The sequence below is a fragment of the Chiloscyllium punctatum genome, chromosome 13, assembly GCF_047496795.1.
Source record: "Chiloscyllium punctatum isolate Juve2018m chromosome 13, sChiPun1.3, whole genome shotgun sequence".
Lineage (NCBI taxonomy): Eukaryota > Metazoa > Chordata > Chondrichthyes > Orectolobiformes > Hemiscylliidae > Chiloscyllium > Chiloscyllium punctatum.
The window spans coordinates 77,437,540-77,454,616 of record NC_092751.1 but is presented as its reverse complement, the minus strand read 5'-3'; the positions used below and the strand labels follow the sequence as shown (position 1 = coordinate 77,454,616).

At 44.5% G+C, this 17,077-nt stretch overlaps 9 non-coding genes across 9 annotated transcripts; all 9 read left to right on the top strand.

The window, feature by feature from the left end:
• Positions 1-1,788: 1,788 nt before the first annotated feature.
• trnar-ucg (transfer RNA arginine (anticodon UCG)) lies at positions 1,789-1,861 on the top strand. The gene has a single exon. It is a non-coding gene; the product is annotated as a tRNA-Arg (tRNA).
• Positions 1,862-3,252: 1,391 nt separating this feature from the next.
• On the top strand, positions 3,253-3,334 carry trnas-aga (transfer RNA serine (anticodon AGA)). Its single transcript has one exon. It is a non-coding gene; the product is annotated as a tRNA-Ser (tRNA).
• A 2,127-nt stretch (positions 3,335-5,461) lies between these two features.
• trnar-ucg (transfer RNA arginine (anticodon UCG)) lies at positions 5,462-5,534 on the top strand. Its single transcript has one exon. It is a non-coding gene; the product is annotated as a tRNA-Arg (tRNA).
• A 1,391-nt stretch (positions 5,535-6,925) lies between these two features.
• On the top strand, positions 6,926-7,007 carry trnas-aga (transfer RNA serine (anticodon AGA)). The gene has a single exon. It is a non-coding gene; the product is annotated as a tRNA-Ser (tRNA).
• A 2,128-nt stretch (positions 7,008-9,135) lies between these two features.
• Positions 9,136-9,208, top strand: trnar-ucg (transfer RNA arginine (anticodon UCG)). The gene has a single exon. It is a non-coding gene; the product is annotated as a tRNA-Arg (tRNA).
• A 1,391-nt stretch (positions 9,209-10,599) lies between these two features.
• On the top strand, positions 10,600-10,681 carry trnas-aga (transfer RNA serine (anticodon AGA)). The gene has a single exon. It is a non-coding gene; the product is annotated as a tRNA-Ser (tRNA).
• Positions 10,682-12,808: 2,127 nt separating this feature from the next.
• trnar-ucg (transfer RNA arginine (anticodon UCG)) lies at positions 12,809-12,881 on the top strand. Its single transcript has one exon. It is a non-coding gene; the product is annotated as a tRNA-Arg (tRNA).
• Positions 12,882-14,288: 1,407 nt separating this feature from the next.
• Positions 14,289-14,370, top strand: trnas-aga (transfer RNA serine (anticodon AGA)). The gene has a single exon. It is a non-coding gene; the product is annotated as a tRNA-Ser (tRNA).
• A 2,127-nt stretch (positions 14,371-16,497) lies between these two features.
• trnar-ucg (transfer RNA arginine (anticodon UCG)) lies at positions 16,498-16,570 on the top strand. Its single transcript has one exon. It is a non-coding gene; the product is annotated as a tRNA-Arg (tRNA).
• The last annotated feature ends 507 nt before the right edge of the window (positions 16,571-17,077 follow it).

Sequence of the window (17,077 nt, the reverse complement as noted above, 5' to 3'; positions counted from 1 at the left end):
ATTGCCACTTAACCATCTTTGTTCCAAAGTGAAACTCACCAGCCTAGGAACTCTCTCCACCAAATGGGACTTCTCATCCCTGGACATGGAAAAGCCAGAGGATTGTGAAGAGATACTGTGAACATATTGTCAGTTGGCAGTTGGAAAAATGTTTAGGAAGCAAACCATATAATTTAGGCTCCAGCTTTGGAAATCTTGAGAAACTCTTTGGGAAATGGAATCACAGGAGATTGAAGAAGTGTAAATTGTCAGTCCGAGTAGAGGAAGGGACATTGACTCTGATGTTCTCGGCACAGGAATTGATCTGAGACATTGAAAGAATTATCGCTCCCGTACGTGAGCAATACAAACTTCATCTGGACGGTGGGACAATGAAAAACTCTGGAACACTCAAGACAATATCCAAATATTGACTGAGATCACGACAGTACGAGTACGATAGATGGGTCAGTTTTTGTCCAGTGTGTGCGGGAGGGATTCCTGACACAGTATGTAGACATGCCTTCAAGGGAAGAAGCCACTTTCGATTTAGTACTGGGTAACGAGCCTGGCCAGGTTTTAGATTTGGAAGTAGGTGAGCACTGTGGAGACAGCGATCACAATTCTCTCAGGTTTACTTTCGTGATGGAAAGGGATAGGTGTACTCCACGGAGCAAGAGTTTCAGTTGGTGGAAGGGAAATCACGATGCAATGAGGTAAGATTTAGGAAGCGCAGAGTTGGGTAGGAAACTGTATGGGGTGAGCACATTAAAAATGTGAAGCTTATTCAAGGAAAAGCTCCTGTGTGTCCTCGATAAGTATGTACCTGCCAGGCAGGGAGGAAGATATAGAACGCGTGAGCCGTGGTTTACTAAGGAAGGTGGAATCCCTGGTCAAGAAGAACAAGAAGTCTTATGTTAGGACAAAACGTGAAAACTCAGTTAGAGCGCTCGAGGTTTCCAACGATCTCAGGAAAGACCTAAAAAGGGAGCTGGGAAGAGCCAGGAGGAGACATGAGAAGTTGTTGGCAGATAGGATCAGGGTTAACGCTAAGGCTTTCCATAGGTATGTCAGGAATAAAAGAATGACGAGAGTTAAATCTGGGACAATCAAGGATAATAGTGGGAAGTCGTGTGTGGAGTCAGTGGAGATAGAGGAAGCACTAAATAAATATTTTTCGACAGAGTTCGCTATAGATAATGAAAATGTTGGCGAGGAAGATACAGAGATACTTGCGTCTAGACTAGAAGAGATTGAGGTTCACAAGGAAGAGATATTAGAAATACTGCAGAGTGTGAAAATAGATAAGTCAGCTGGGCCGGATGGGATCTATCTGATGTTGTTTAGCCAATGCACTGCAGGAAGGTACAAATCAAGCTGATGCTAACAACGGCTCGTTTTGAGCCGCTAATTTGCAGTGAAGTGGCGGCGCCAATAAAAGGTGTCACGCAGCTCGTCTAATTCCACAACCTGAGCTCGAAATGAGCAGATGTCTCTCGCTGAGTTTCGGCAGGGTCTTGCTTAGACGACACCATGACACGTTTTCACTGGAGTAGATCATGAAATCGCGTTGTGAATGTGAATAAAACGATGGGCACTTCCAGCAGAGAAGGAGGCGACCCTGAAACAGGCAGCTCTGGACAAATGTTTCTCCTTTGCCAGTGAAAGGCACTGCTTCACAAATTGGAAACTTCGAAGTGAAGCAGTGTTGGTGATTATCTTCGCTGCTTGTTCACCTTTTTAATTCTGATTCCGTGAAAGTCCATGGCATTACATATCGACATTCTGCCGTTGCTGTGCACGTCTATTGGGCCAGTAGCGTAATGGATAACGCGTCTGACTTCGGATTTGAAGATTGTAGGTTCGAGTCCTACCTGGCCCGTGGGGAGTGTCTCACTTTAACCGTGCCCCTCGTTGACGCTCCCCTGCAAAGCCCTGCCGGGACGTCGCTTCTGTGCTTCCGCATTTAAAACTTGCATTTGTCTTATTGTCCATTTCAAATTCCAGCTCACCACAACGGAGACCTCTGTCGGTTTGGGGGTGCCTTTGTGGGTGAAAATGAGCATGAGTTCCTCAAAAGAGTGACAAGTCGTTGTGGAAGTGTCATACATCTGTGCCATTTAAGAACACAGGATAAAGTCATTGACATTTGCCCTGGGAACATTAGAACACACGACACTTTGGGCCAAAGTTGGAAACTGCGACTGGAATAGATGGCTCTCTGATCAGGCGGAATGGCCTTTTCCCACTTTGTAAATCTACGAAGACAAGTTGAAAATAATCTGCAACGAAAATGTTCATAAAGGGTGTTTTATTTACACTAAATACGATAGAATCTATCGCCTTGTCTTGTTATTTACTTGTGAAGATTCGGTACTCTCAGCACCGTGGCCCGGATCGTATTCCCGCTCATGGAATGGTTGTATTGTTCAGCTAACATATCGGTGTACCAGTACTTCTGCCGATTTTCCGATGCTAGCAGGTCATTGGTTTTGTCCAAAACATTATGAATGTTAACATAATACAAATAGCTGCAGTTGCTGGAAATCTGAGCCTAAAACGAAAATTGTTTGCGGAATGCAGAAAGACTGGCAACAGAAACATCGACTTTCCTGCTCCTCGGATGCTGCTGTGCTTTTCCAGCATTTTCTGATCTAAAATCAGGTTTCCAGCATCTGCAGTCCTCACTCCTGCCGAGTTCCTTCAGTGTCGCTGGTTCCCAATTCAAGAACTCCATCTCTGGCGGTTTCATATCTGTACCTCCATGCTGTGGAATTGAAGAGTGAAGAAAAGTAACTCACCCCCTCCATCTCTGGGGTAATTAGGGGCTGAAAGTGAATCGTATCACATTGAAGTATATCTACAAGCGACTTAATCTCTGTCTTTTATTGGGAACCATCTCTTTCATTGTAACCATCAGGAAAGACCATTTCGTTCGCTAAATAAAGAAATGAATATGTCACTAACCTTTGTTTGTTTCATGTCCAAGAATACTCAGATCAATAGCTCCCTTGATTACCTCTGCTGGTCATGTTCGCAAAGAGATCAAGCAAATTGCCAAGTGTGATTTTCCTTTCAATAAATAATTTTGACTCAATTTTGCTGCAAATATCTTTTCCTAACTTTGTGCTTTTCTTCTTTGACATTGGTGTCTCGCACCTTACAAATGACAGCAAAGGTATGAATGGAGATGGAAACATTTCACTCAAGTCAGCGGCAGCTTTCAATGAGATCACGGCTGATTTGGTCAGTGCTCAGGACGCAGTGCCGTCTGTAGTCATGGCCGAGTGGTTAAGGCGATGGATTAGAAATCCATTGGGGTCTCCCCACGTAGGTTCGGATCCTGCTGACTGCGTTTTCCGTGCTTTGCTGCTGGAACAATTCAAAGTTCAGAAAGCCCGTTTTGCAAACCAGGCCTGTAATTTGATTAGACTTGAGAAACTCGAGTTCTTCATCAGAAATGCTCCACATTTAAAACATTATCTCTGTTTCTCTTTCCAGATACACTGCTCGACACATCGGGTTTCTGCAGTTGTTATTGAACGCCCTGAGCAGAAGTGCTGCTTTTCATTAGATTCCTTTAATCCCTTGTCCTCTGTTCTCTGACTCTGGTCATTGGCAACACTTCCTCTTGCTCGTCAGAGTGCTCATTCCCCACCGCTCCGTCTCCCATCATTACAAACAACCGCAGGAAATTGCCACTTAACCATCTTTGTTCCAAAGTGAAACTCACCAGCCTAGGAACTCTCTCCACCAAATGGGACTTCTCATCCCTGGACATGGAAAAGCCAGAGGATTGTGAAGAGATACTGTGAACATATTGTCAGTTGGCAGTTGGAAAAATGTTTAGGAAGCAAACCATATAATTTAGGCTCCAGCTTTGGAAATCTTGAGAAACTCTTTGGGAAATGGAATCACAGGAGATTGAAGAAGTGTAAATTGTCAGTCCGAGTAGAGGAAGGGACATTGACTCTGATGTTCTCGGCACAGGAATTGATCTGAGACATTGAAAGAATTATCGCTCCCGTACGTGAGCAATACAAACTTCATCTGGACGGTGGGACAATGAAAAACTCTGGAACACTCAAGACAATATCCAAATATTGACTGAGATCACGACAGTACGAGTACGATAGATGGGTCAGTTTTTGTCCAGTGTGTGCGGGAGGGATTCCTGACACAGTATGTAGACATGCCTTCAAGGGAAGAAGCCACTTTCGATTTAGTACTGGGTAACGAGCCTGGCCAGGTTTTAGATTTGGAAGTAGGTGAGCACTGTGGAGACAGCGATCACAATTCTCTCAGGTTTACTTTCGTGATGGAAAGGGATAGGTGTACTCCACGGAGCAAGAGTTTCAGCTGGTGGAAGGGAAATCACGATGCAATGAGGTAAGATTTAGGAAGCGCAGAGTTGGGTAGGAAACTGTAGGGGGTGAGCACATTAAAAATGTGAAGCTTATTCAAGGAAAAGCTCCTGTGTGTCCTCGATAAGTATGTACCTGTCAGGCAGGGAGGAAGATATAGAACGCGTGAGCCGTGGTTTACTAAGGAAGGTGGAATCCCTGGTCAAGAAGAACAAGAAGTCTTATGTTAGGACAAAACGTGAAAACTCAGTTAGAGCGCTCGAGGTTTCCAACGATCTCAGGAAAGACCTAAAAAGAGAGCTGGGAAGAGCCAGGAGGAGACATGAGAAGTTGTTGGCAGATAGGATCAGGGTTAACGCTAAGGCTTTCCATAGGTATGTCAGGAATAAAAGAATGACGAGAGTTAAATCTGGGACAATCAAGGATAATAGTGGGAAGTCGTGTGTGGAGTCAGTGGAGATAGAGGAAGCACTAAATAAATATTTTTCGACAGAGTTCGCTATAGATAATGAAAATGTTGGCGAGGAAGATACAGAGATACTTGCGTCTAGACTAGAAGAGATTGAGGTTCACAAGGAAGAGATATTAGAAATACTGCAGAGTGTGAAAATAGATAAGTCAGCTGGGCCGGATGGGATCTATCTGATGTTGTTTAGCAAATGCACTGCAGGAAGGTACAAATCAAGCTGATGCTAACAACGGCTCGTTTTGAGCCGCTAATTTGCAGTGAAGTGGCGGCGCCAATAAAAGGTGTCACGCAGCTCGTCTAATTCCACAACCTGAGCTCGAAATGAGCAGATGTCTCTCGCTGAGTTTCGGCAGGGTCTTGCTTAGACGACACCATGACACGTTTTCACTGGAGTAGATCATGAAATCGCGTCGTGAATGTGAATAAAACGATGGGCACTTCCAGCAGAGAAGGAGGCGACCCTGAAACAGGCAGCTCTGGACAAATGTTTCTCCTTTGCCAGTGAAAGGCACTGCTTCACAAATTGGAAACTTCGAAGTGAAGCAGTGTTGGTGATTATCTTCGCTGCTTGTTCACCTTTTTAATTCTGATTCCGTGAAAGTCCATGGCATTACATATCGACATTCTGCCGTCGCTGTGCACGTCTATTGGGCCAGTAGCGTAATGGATAACGCGTCTGACTTCGGATCTGAAGATTGTAGGTTCGAGTCCTACCTGGCTCGTGGGGAGTGTCTCACTTTAACCGTGCCCCTCGTTGACGCTCCCCTGCAAAGCCCTGCCGGGACGTCGCTTCTGTGCTTCCGCATTTAAAACTTGCATTTGTCTTATTGTCCATTTCAAATTCCAGCTCACCACAACGGAGACCTCTGTCGGTTTGGGGGTGCCTTTGTGGGTGAAAATGAGCATGAGTTCCTCAAAAGAGTGACAAGTCGTTGTGGAAGTGTCATACATCTGTGCCATTTAAGAACACAGGATAAAGTCATTGACATTTGCCCTGGGAACATTAGAACACACGACACTTTGGGCCAAAGTTGGAAACTGCGACTGGAATAGATGGCTCTCTGATCAGGCGGAATGGCCTTTTCCCACTTTGTAAATCTACGAAGACAAGTTGAAAATAATCTGCAACGAAAATGTTCATAAAGGGTGTTTTATTTACACTAAATACGATAGTATCTATCGCCTTGTCTTGTTATTTACTTGTGAAGATTCGGTACTCTCAGCACCGTGGCCCGGATCGTATTCCCGCTCATGGAATGGTTGTATTGTTCAGCTAACATATCGGTGTACCAGTACTTCTGCCGATTTTCCGATGCTAGCAGGTCATTGGTTTTGTCCAAAACATTATGAATGTTAACATAATACAAATAGCTGCAGTTGCTGGAAATCTGAGCCTAAAACGAAAATTGTTTGCGGAATGCAGAAAGACTGGCAACAGAAACATCGACTTTCCTGCTCCTCGGATGCTGCTGTGCTTTTCCAGCATTTTCTGATCTAAAATCAGGTTTCCAGCATCTGCAGTCCTCACTCCTGCCGAGTTCCTTCAGTGTCGCTGGTTCCCAATTCAAGAACTCCATCTCTGGCGGTTTCATATCTGTACCTCCATGCTGTGGAATTGAAGAGTGAAGAAAAGTAACTCACCCCCTCCATCTCTGGGGTAATTAGGGGCTGAAAGTGAATCGTATCACATTGAAGAATATCTACAAGCGACTTAATCTCTGTCTTTTATTGGGAACCATCTCTTTCATTGTAACCATCAGGAAAGACCATTTCGTTCGCTAAATAAAGAAATGAATATGTCACTAACCTTTGTTTGTTTCATGTCCAAGAATACTCAGATCAATAGCTCCCTTGATTACCTCTGCTGGTCATGTTCGCAAAGAGATCGAGCAAATTGCCAAGTGTGATTTTCCTTTCAATAAATAATTTTGACTCAATTTTGCTGCAAATATCTTTTCCTAACTTTGTGCTTTTCTTCTTTGACATTGGTGTCTCGCACCTTACAAATGACAGCAAAGGTATGAATGGAGATGGAAACATTTCACTCAAGTCAGCGGCAGCTTTCAATGAGATCACGGCTGATTTGGTCAGTGCTCAGGACGCAGTGCCGTCTGTAGTCATGGCCGAGTGGTTAAGGCGATGGATTAGAAATCCATTGGGGTCTCCCCACGTAGGTTCGGATCCTGCTGACTGCGTTTTCCGTGCTTTGCTGCTGGAACAATTCAAAGTTCAGAAAGCCCGTTTTGCAAACCAGGCCTGTAATTTGATTAGACTTGAGAAACTCGAGTTCTTCATCAGAAATGCTCCACATTTAAAACATTATCTCTGTTTCTCTTTCCAGATACACTGCTCGACACATCGGGTTTCTGCAGTTGTTATTGAACGCCCTGAGCAGAAGTGCTGCTTTTCATTAGATTCCTTTAATCCCTTGTCCTCTGTTCTCTGACTCTGGTCATTGGCAACACTTCCTCTTGCTCGTCAAAGTGCTCATTCCCCACCGCTCCGTCTCCCATCATTACAAACAACCGCAGGAAATTGTCCCCTTAACCATCTTTGTTCCAAAGTGAAACTCACCAGCCTAGGAACTCTCTCCACCAAATGGGACTTCTCATCCCTGGACATGGAAAAGCCAGAGGATTGTGAAGAGATACTGTGAACATATTGTCAGTTGGCAGTTGGAAAAATGTTTAGGAAGCAAACCATATAATTTAGGCTCCAGCTTTGGAAATCTTGAGAAACTCTTTGGGAAATGGAATCACAGGAGATTGAAGAAGTGTAAATTGTCAGTCCGAGTAGAGGAAGGGACATTGACTCTGATGTTCTCGGCACAGGAATTGATCTGAGACATTGAAAGAATTATCGCTCCCGTACGTGAGCAATACAAACTTCATCTGGACGGTGGGACAATGAAAAACTCTGGAACACTCAAGACAATATCCAAATATTGACTGAGATCACAACAGTACGAGTACGATAGATGGGTCAGTTTTTGTCCAGTGTGTGCGGGAGGGATTCCTGACACAGTATGTAGACATGCCTTCAAGGGAAGAAGCCACTTTCGATTTAGTACTGGGTAACGAGCCTGGCCAGGTTTTAGATTTGGAAGTAGGTGAGCACTGTGGAGACAGCGATCACAATTCTCTCAGGTTTACTTTCGTGATGGAAAGGGATAGGTGTACTCCACGGAGCAAGAGTTTCAGCTGGTGGAAGGGAAATCACGATGCAATGAGGTAAGATTTAGGAAGCGCAGAGTTGGGTAGGAAACTGTAGGGGGTGAGCACATTAAAAATGTGAAGCTTATTCAAGGAAAAGCTCCTGTGTGTCCTCGATAAGTATGTACCTGCCAGGCAGGGAGGAAGATATAGAACGCGTGAGCCGTGGTTTACTAAGGAAGGTGGAATCCCTGGTCAAGAAGAACAAGAAGTCTTATGTTAGGACAAAACGTGAAAACTCAGTTAGAGCGCTCGAGGTTTCCAACGATCTCAGGAAAGACCTAAAAAGGGAGCTGGGAAGAGCCAGGAGGAGACATGAGAAGTTGTTGGCAGATAGGATCAGGGTTAACGCTAAGGCTTTCCATAGGTATGTCAGGAATAAAAGAATGACGAGAGTTAAATCTGGGACAATCAAGGATAATAGTGGGAAGTCGTGTGTGGAGTCAGTGGAGATAGAGGAAGCACTAAATAAATATTTTTCGACAGAGTTCGCTATAGATAATGAAAATGTTGGCGAGGAAGATACAGAGATACTTGCGTCTAGACTAGAAGAGATTGAGGTTCACAAGGAAGAGATATTAGAAATACTGCAGAGTGTGAAAATAGATAAGTCAGCTGGGCCGGATGGGATCTATCTGATGTTGTTTAGCAAATGCACTGCAGGAAGGTACAAATCAAGCTGATGCTAACAACGGCTCGTTTTGAGCCGCTAATTTGCAGTGAAGTGGCGGCGCCAATAAAAGGTGTCACGCAGCTCGTCTAATTCCACATCCTGAGCTCGAAATGAGCAGATGTCTCTCGCTGAGTTTCGGCAGGGTCTTGCTTAGACGACACCATGACACGTTTTCACTGGAGTAGATCATGAAATCGCGTCGTGAATGTGAATAAAACGATGGGCACTTCCAGCAGAGAAGGAGGCGACCCTGAAGCAGGCAGCTCTGGACAAATGTTTCTCCTTTGCCAGTGAAAGGCACTGCTTCACAAATTGGAAACTTCGAAGTGAAGCAGTGTTGGTGATTATCTTCGCTGCTTGTTCACCTTTTTAATTCTGATTCCGTGAAAGTCCATGGCATTACATATCGACATTCTGCCGTGGCTGTGCGCGTCTATTGGGCCAATGGCGTAATGGATAACGCGTCTGACTTCGGATCAGAAGATTGTAGGTTCGAGTCCTACCGGGCTCGTGGGGAATGTCTCACTTTAACCGTGCCCCTCGTTGACGCTCCCCTGCAAAGCCCTGCCGGGACGTCGCTTCTGTGCTTCCGCATTTAAAACTTGCATTTGTCTTATTGTCCATTTCAAATTCCAGCTCACCACAACGGAGACCTCTGTCGGTTTGGGGGTGCCTTTGTGGGTGAAAATGAGCATGAGTTCCTCAAAAGAGTGACAAGTCATTGTGGAAGTGTCATACATCTGTGCCATTTAAGAACACAGGATAAAGTCATTGACATTTGCCCTTGGAACATTAGAACACACGACACTTTGGGCCAAAGTTGGAAACTGCGACTGGAATAGATGGCTCTCTGATCAGGCGGAATGGCCTTTTCCCACTTTGTAAATCTACGAAGACAAGTTGAAAATAATCTGCAACGAAAATGTTCATAAAGGGTGTTTTATTTACACTAAATACGATAGTATCTATCGCCTTGTCTTGTTATTTACTTGTGAAGATTCGGTACTCTCAGCACCGTGGCCCGGATCGTATTCCCGCTCATGGAATGGTTGTATTGTTCAGCTAACATATCGGTGTACCAGTACTTCTGCCGATTTTCCGATGCTAGCAGGTCATTGGTTTTGTCCAAAACATTATGAATGTTAACATAATACAAATAGCTGCAGTTGCTGGAAATCTGAGCCAAAAACGAAAATTGTTTGCGGAACGCAGAAAGACTGGCAACAGAAACATCGACTTTCCTGCTCCTCGGATGCTGCTGTGCTTTTCCAGCATTTTCTGATCTAAAATCAGGTTTCCAGCATCTGCAGTCCTCACTCCTGCCGAGTTCCTTCAGTGTCGCTGGTTCCCAATTCAAGAACTCCATCTCTGGCGGTTTCATATCTGTACCTCCATGCTGTGGAATTGAAGAGTGAAGAAAAGTAACTCACCCCCTCCATCTCTGGGGTAATTAGGGGCTGAAAGTGAATCGTATCACATTGAAGTATATCTACAAGCGACTTGATCTCTGTCTTTTATTGGGAACCATCTCTTTCATTGTAACCATCAGGAAAGACCATTTCGTTCGCTAAATAAAGAAATGAATATGTCACTAACCTTTGTTTGTTTCATGTCCAAGAATACTCAGATCAATAGCTGCCTTGATTACCTCTGCTGGTCATGTTCGCAAAGAGATCGAGCAAATTGCCAAGTGTGATTTTCCTTTCAATAAATAATTTTGACTCAATTTTGCTGCAAATATCTTTTCCTAACTTTGTGCTTTTCTTCTTTGACATTGGTGTCTCGCACCTTACAAATGACAGCAAAGGTATGAATGGAGATGGAAACATTTCACTCAAGTCAGCGGCAGCTTTCAATGAGATCACGACTGATTTGGTCAGTGCTCAGGGGGCAGCGCCGTCTGTAGTCATGGCCGAGTGGTTAAGGCGATGGATTAGAAATCCATTGGGGTTTCCCCACGTAGGTTCGAATCCTGCTGACTACGTTATCTGTGCTTTGCTGCTGGAACAATTCAAAGTTCCGAAAGCCTGTTTTGCAAACCAGGCCTGTAATTTGATGAGACTTGAGAAACTCGAGTTCTTCATCAGAAATGCTCCACATTTAAAACATTATCTCTGTTTCTCTTTCCAGATACACTGCTCGACACATCGGGTTTCTGCAGTTGTTATTGAACGCCCTGAGCAGAAGTGCTGCTTTTCATTAGATTCCTTTAATCCCTTGTCCTCTGTTCTCTGACTCTGGTCATTGGCAACACTTCCTCTTGCTCGTCAGAGTGCTCATTCCCCACCGCTCCGTCTCCCATCATTACAAACAACCGCGGGAAATTGCCACTTAACCATCTTTGTTCCAAAGTGAAACTCACCAGCCTAGGAACTCTCTCCACCGAATGGGACTTCTCATCCCTGGACATGGAAAAGCCAGAGGATTGTGAAGAGATACTGTGAACATATTGTCAGTTGGCAGTTGGAAAAATGTTTAGGAAGCAAACCATATAATTTAGGCTCCAGCTTTGGAAATCTTGAGAAACTCTTTGGGAAATGGAATCACAGGAGATTGAAGACGTGTAAATTGTCAGTCCGAGTAGAGGAAGGGACATTGACTCTGATGTTCTCGGCACAGGAATTGATCTGAGACATTGAAAGAATTCTCGCTCCCGTACGTGAGCAATACAAACTTCATCTGGACGGTGGGACAATGAAAAACTCTGGAACACTCAAGACAATATCCAAATATTGACTGAGATCACGACAGTACGAGTACGATAGATGGGTCAGTTTTTGTCCAGTGTGTGCGGGAGGGATTCCTGACACAGTATGTAGACATGGCTTCAAGGGAAGAAGCCACTTTCGATTTAGTACTGGGTAAGGAGCCTGGCCAGGTTTTAGATTTGGAAGTAGGTGAGCACTGTGGAGACAGTGATCACAATTCTCTTAGGTTTACTTTCGTGATGGAAAGGGATAGGTGTACTCCACGGAGCAAGAGTTTCAGCTGGTGGAAGGGAAATCACGATGCAATGAGGTAAGATTTAGGAAGCGCAGAGTTGGGTAGGAAACTGTAGGGGGTGAGCACATTAAAAATGTGAAGCTTATTCAAGGAAAAGCTCCTGTGTGTCCTCGATAAGTATGTACCTGTCAGGCAGGGAGGAAGATATAGAACGCGTGAGCCGTGGTTTACTAAGGAAGGTGGAATCCCTGGTCAAGAAGAACAAGAAGTCTTATGTTAGGACAAAACGTGAAAACTCAGTTAGAGCGCTCGAGGTTTCCAACGATCTCAGGAAAGACCTAAAAAGAGAGCTGGGAAGAGCCAGGAGGAGACATGAGAAGTTGTTGGCAGATAGGATCAGGGTTAACGCTAAGGCTTTCCATAGGTATGTCATGAATAAAAGAATGACGAGAGTTAAATTTGGGACAATCAAGGATAATAGTGGGAAGTCGTGTGTGGAGTCAGTGGAGATAGAGGAAGCACTAAATAAATATTTTTCGACAGAGTTCGCTATAGATAATGAAAACGTTGGCGAGGAAGATACAGAGATACTTGCGTCTAGACTAGAAGAGATTGAGGTTCACAAGGAAGAGATATTAGAAATACTGCAGAGTGTGAAAATAGATAAGTCAGCTGGGCCGGATGGGATCTATCTGATGTTGTTTCGCAAATGCACTGCAGGAAGGTACAAATCAAGCTGATGCTAACAACGGCTCGTTTTGAGCCGCTAATTTGCAGTGAAGTGGCGGCGCCAATAAAAGGTGTCACGCAGCTCATCTAATTCCACATCCTGAGCTCGAAATGAGCAGATGTCTCTCGCTGAGTTTCGGCAGGGTCTTGCTTAGACGACACCATGACACGTTTTCACTGGAGTAGATCATGAAATCGCGTCGTGAATGTGAATAAAACGATGGGCACTTCCAGCAGAGAAGGAGGCGACCCTGAAGCAGGCAGCTCTGGACAAATGTTTCTCCTTTGCCAGTGAAAGGCACTGCTTCACAAATTGGAAACTTCGAAGTGAAGCAGTGTTGGTGATTATCTTCGCTGCTTGTTCACCTTTTTAATTCTGATTCCGTGAAAGTCCATGGCATTACATATCGACATTCTGCCGTTGCCGCGCGCGTCTATTGGGCCAGTAGCGTAATGGATAACGCGTCTGACTTCGGATCAGAAGATTGTAGGTTCGAGTCCTACCTGGCTCGTGGGGAATGTCTCACTTTAACCGTGCCCCGCGTTGACGCTCCCCTGCAAAGCCCTGCCGGGACGTCGCTTCTGTGCTTCCGCATTTAAAACTTGCATTTGTCTTATTGTCCATTTCAAATTCCAGCTCAACACAACGGAGACCTCTGTCGGTTTCGGGGTGCCTTTCTGTGTGTCTCCCTTTGTGGGTGAAAATGAGCATGAGTTCCTCAAAAGAGTGACAAGTCGTTGTGGAAGTGTCATACATCTGTGCCATTTAAGAACACAGGATAAAGTCATTGACATTTGCCCTGGGAACATTAGAACACACGACACTTTGGGCCAAAGTTGGAAACTGCGACTGGAATAGATGGCTCTCTGATCAGGCGGAATGGCCTTTTCCCACTTTGTAAATCTACGAAGACAAGTTGAAAATAATCTGCAACGAAAATGTTCATAAAGGGTGTTTTATTTACACTAAATACGATAGTATCTATCGCCTTGTCTTGTTATTTACTTGTGAAGATTCGGTACTCTCAGCACCGTGGCCCGGATCGTATTCCCGCTCATGGAATGGTTGTATTGTTCAGCTAACATATCGGTGTACCAGTACTTCTGCCGATTTTCCGATGCTAGCAGCTCATTGGTTTTGTCCAAAACATTATGAATGTTAACATAATACAAATAGCTGCAGTTGCTGGAAATCTGAGCCTAAAACGAAAATTGTTTGCGGAACGCAGAAAGACTGGCAACAGAAACATCGACTTTCCTGCTCCTCGGATGCTGCTGTGCTTTTCCAGCATTTTCTGATCTAAAATCAGGTTTCCAGCATCTGCAGTCCTCACTCCTGCCGAGTTCCTTCAGTGTCGCTGGTTCCCAATTCAAGAACTCCATCTCTGGCGGTTTCATATCTGTACCTCCATGCTGTGGAATTGAAGAGTGAAGAAAAGTAACTCACCCCCTCCATCTCTGGGGTAATTAGGGGCTGAAAGTGAATCGTATCACATTGAAGTATATCTACAAGCGACTTGATCTCTGTCTTTTATTGGGAACCATCTCTTTCATTGTAACCATCAGGAAAGACCATTTCGTTCGCTAAATAAAGAAATGAATATGTCACTAACCTTTGTTTGTTTCATGTCCAAGAATACTCAGATCAATAGCTGCCTTGATTACCTCTGCTGGTCATGTTCGCAAAGAGATCGAGCAAATTGCCAAGTGTGATTTTCCTTTCAATAAATAATTTTGACTCAATTTTGCTGCAAATATCTTTTCCTAACTTTGTGCTTTTCTTCTTTGACATTGGTGTCTCGCACCTTACAAATGACAGCAAAGGTATGAATGGAGATGGAAACATTTCACTCAAGTCAGCGGCAGCTTTCAATGAGATCACGACTGATTTGGTCAGTGCTCAGGGGGCGGTGCCGTCTGTAGTCATGACCGAGTGGTTAAGGCGATGGATTAGAAATCCATTGGGGTTTCCCCACGTAGGTTCGAATCCTGCTGACTACGTTATCCGTGCTTTGCTGCTTGAACAATTCAAAGTTCCGAAAGCCTGTTTTGCAAACCAGGCCTGTAATTTGATGAGACTTGAGAAACTCGAGTTCTTCATCAGAAATGCTCCACATTTAAAACATTATCTCTGTTTCTCTTTCCAGATACACTGCTCGACACATCGGATTTCTGCAGTTGTTATTGAACGCCCTGAGCAGAAGTGCTGCTTTTCATTAGATTCCTTTAATCCCTTGTCCTCTGTTCTCTGACTCTGGTCATTGGCAACACTTCCTCTTGCTCGTCAGAGTGCTCATTCCCCACCGCTCCGTCTCCCATCATTACAAACAACCGCAGGAAATTGCCACTTAACCATCTTTGTTCCAAAGTGAAACTCACCAGCCTAGGAACTCTCTCCACCAAATGGGACTTCTCATCCCTGGACATGGAAAAGCCAGAGGATTGTGAAGAGATACTGTGAACATATTGTCAGTTGGCAGTTGGAAAAATGTTTAGGAAGCAAACCATATAATTTAGGCTCCAGCTTTGGAAATCTTGAGAAACTCTTTGGGAAATGGAATCACAGGAGATTGAAGAAGTGTAAATTGTCAGTCCGAGTAGAGGAAGGGACATTGACTCTGATGTTCTCGGCACAGGAATTGATCTGAGACATTGAAAGAATTCTCGCTCCCGTACGTGAGCAATACAAACTTCATCTGGACGGTGGGACAATGAAAAACTCTGGAACACTCAAGACAATATCCAAATATTGACTGAGATCACGACAGTACGAGTACGATAGATGGGTCAGTTTTTGTCCAGTGTGTGCGGGAGGGCTTCCTGACACAGTATGTAGACATGGCTTCAAGGGAAGAAGCCACTTTCGATTTAGTACTGGGTAAGGAGCCTGGCCAGGTTTTAGATTTGGAAGTAGGTGAGCACTGTGGAGACAGCGATCACAATTCTCTCAGGTTTACTTTCGTGATGGAAAGGGATAGGTGTACTCCACGGAGCAAGAGTTTCAGCTGGTGGAAGGGAAATCACGATGCAATGAGGTAAGATTTAGGAAGCGCAGAGTTGGGTAGGAAACTGTAGGGGGTGAGCACATTAAAAATGTGAAGCTTATTCAAGGAAAAGCTCCTGTGTGTCCTCGATAAGTATGTACCTGTCAGGCAGGGAGGAAGATATAGAACGCGTGAGCCGTGGTTTACTAAGGAAGGTGGAATCCCTGGTCAAGAAGAACAAGAAGTCTTATGTTAGGACAAAACGTGAAAACTCAGTTAGAGCGCTCGAGGTTTCCAACGATCTCAGGAAAGACCTAAAAAGAGAGCTGGGAAGAGCCAGGAGGAGACATGAGAAGCTGTTGGCAGATAGGATCAGGGTTAACGCTAAGGCTTTCCATAGGTATGTCAGGAATAAAAGAATGACGAGAGTTAAATTTGGGACAATCAAGGATAATAGTGGGAAGTCGTGTGTGGAGTCAGTGGAGATAGAGGAAGCACTAAATAAATATTTTTCGACAGAGTTCGCTATAGATAATGAAAATGTTGGCGAGGAAGATACAGAGATACTTGCGTCTAGACTAGAAGAGATTGAGGTTCACAAGGAAGAGATATTAGAAATACTGCAGAGTGTGAAAATAGATAAGTCAGCTGGGCCGGATGGGATCTATCTGATGTTGTTTAGCAAATGCACTGCAGGAAGGTACAAATCAAGCTGATGCTAACAACGGCTCGTTTTGAGCCGCTAATTTGCAGTGAAGTGGCGGCGCCAATAAAAGGTGTCACGCAGCTCGTCTAATTCCACATCCTGAGCTCGAAATGAGCAGATGTCTCTCGCTGAGTTTCGGCAGGGTCTTGCTTAGACGACACCATGACACGTTTTCACTGGAGTAGATCATGAAATCGCGTCGTGAATGTGAATAAAACGATGGGCACTTCCAGCAGAGAAGGAGGCGACCCTGAAGCAGGCAGCTCTGGACAAATGTTTCTCCTTTGCCAGTGAAAGGCACTGCTTCACAAATTGGAAACTTCGAAGTGAAGCAGTGTTGGTGATTATCTTCGCTGCTTGTTCACCTTTTTAATTCTGATTCCGTGAAAGTCCATGGCATTACATATCAACATTCTGCCGTTCCTGCATGTGTCTATTGGGCCAGTAGCGTAATGGATAACGCGTCTGACTTCGGATCAGAAGATTGTAGGTTCGAGTCCTACCTGGCTCGTGGGGAATGTCTCACTTTAACCGTGCCCCTCGTTGACGCTCCCCTGCAAAGCCCTGCCGGGACGTCGCTTCTGTGCTTCCGCATTTAAAACTTGCATTTGTCTTATTGTCCATTTCAAATTCCAGCTCAACACAACGGAGACCTCTGTCGGTTTCGGAGTGCCTTTCTGTGTGTCTCCCTTTGTGGGTGAAAATGAGCATGAGTTCCTCAAAAGAGTGACAAGTCGTTGTGGAAGTGTCATACATCTGTGCCATTTAAGAACACAGGATAAAGTCATTGACATTTGCCCTGGGAACATTAGAACACACGACACTTTGGGCCAAAGTTGGAAACTGCGACTGGAATAGATGGCTCTCTGATCAGGCGGAATGGCCTTTTCCCACTTTGTAAATCTACGAAGACAAGTTGAAAATAATCTGCAACGAAAATGTTCATAAAGGGTGTTTTATTTACACTAAATACGATAGTATCTATCGCCTTGTCTTGTTATTTACTTGTGAAGATTCG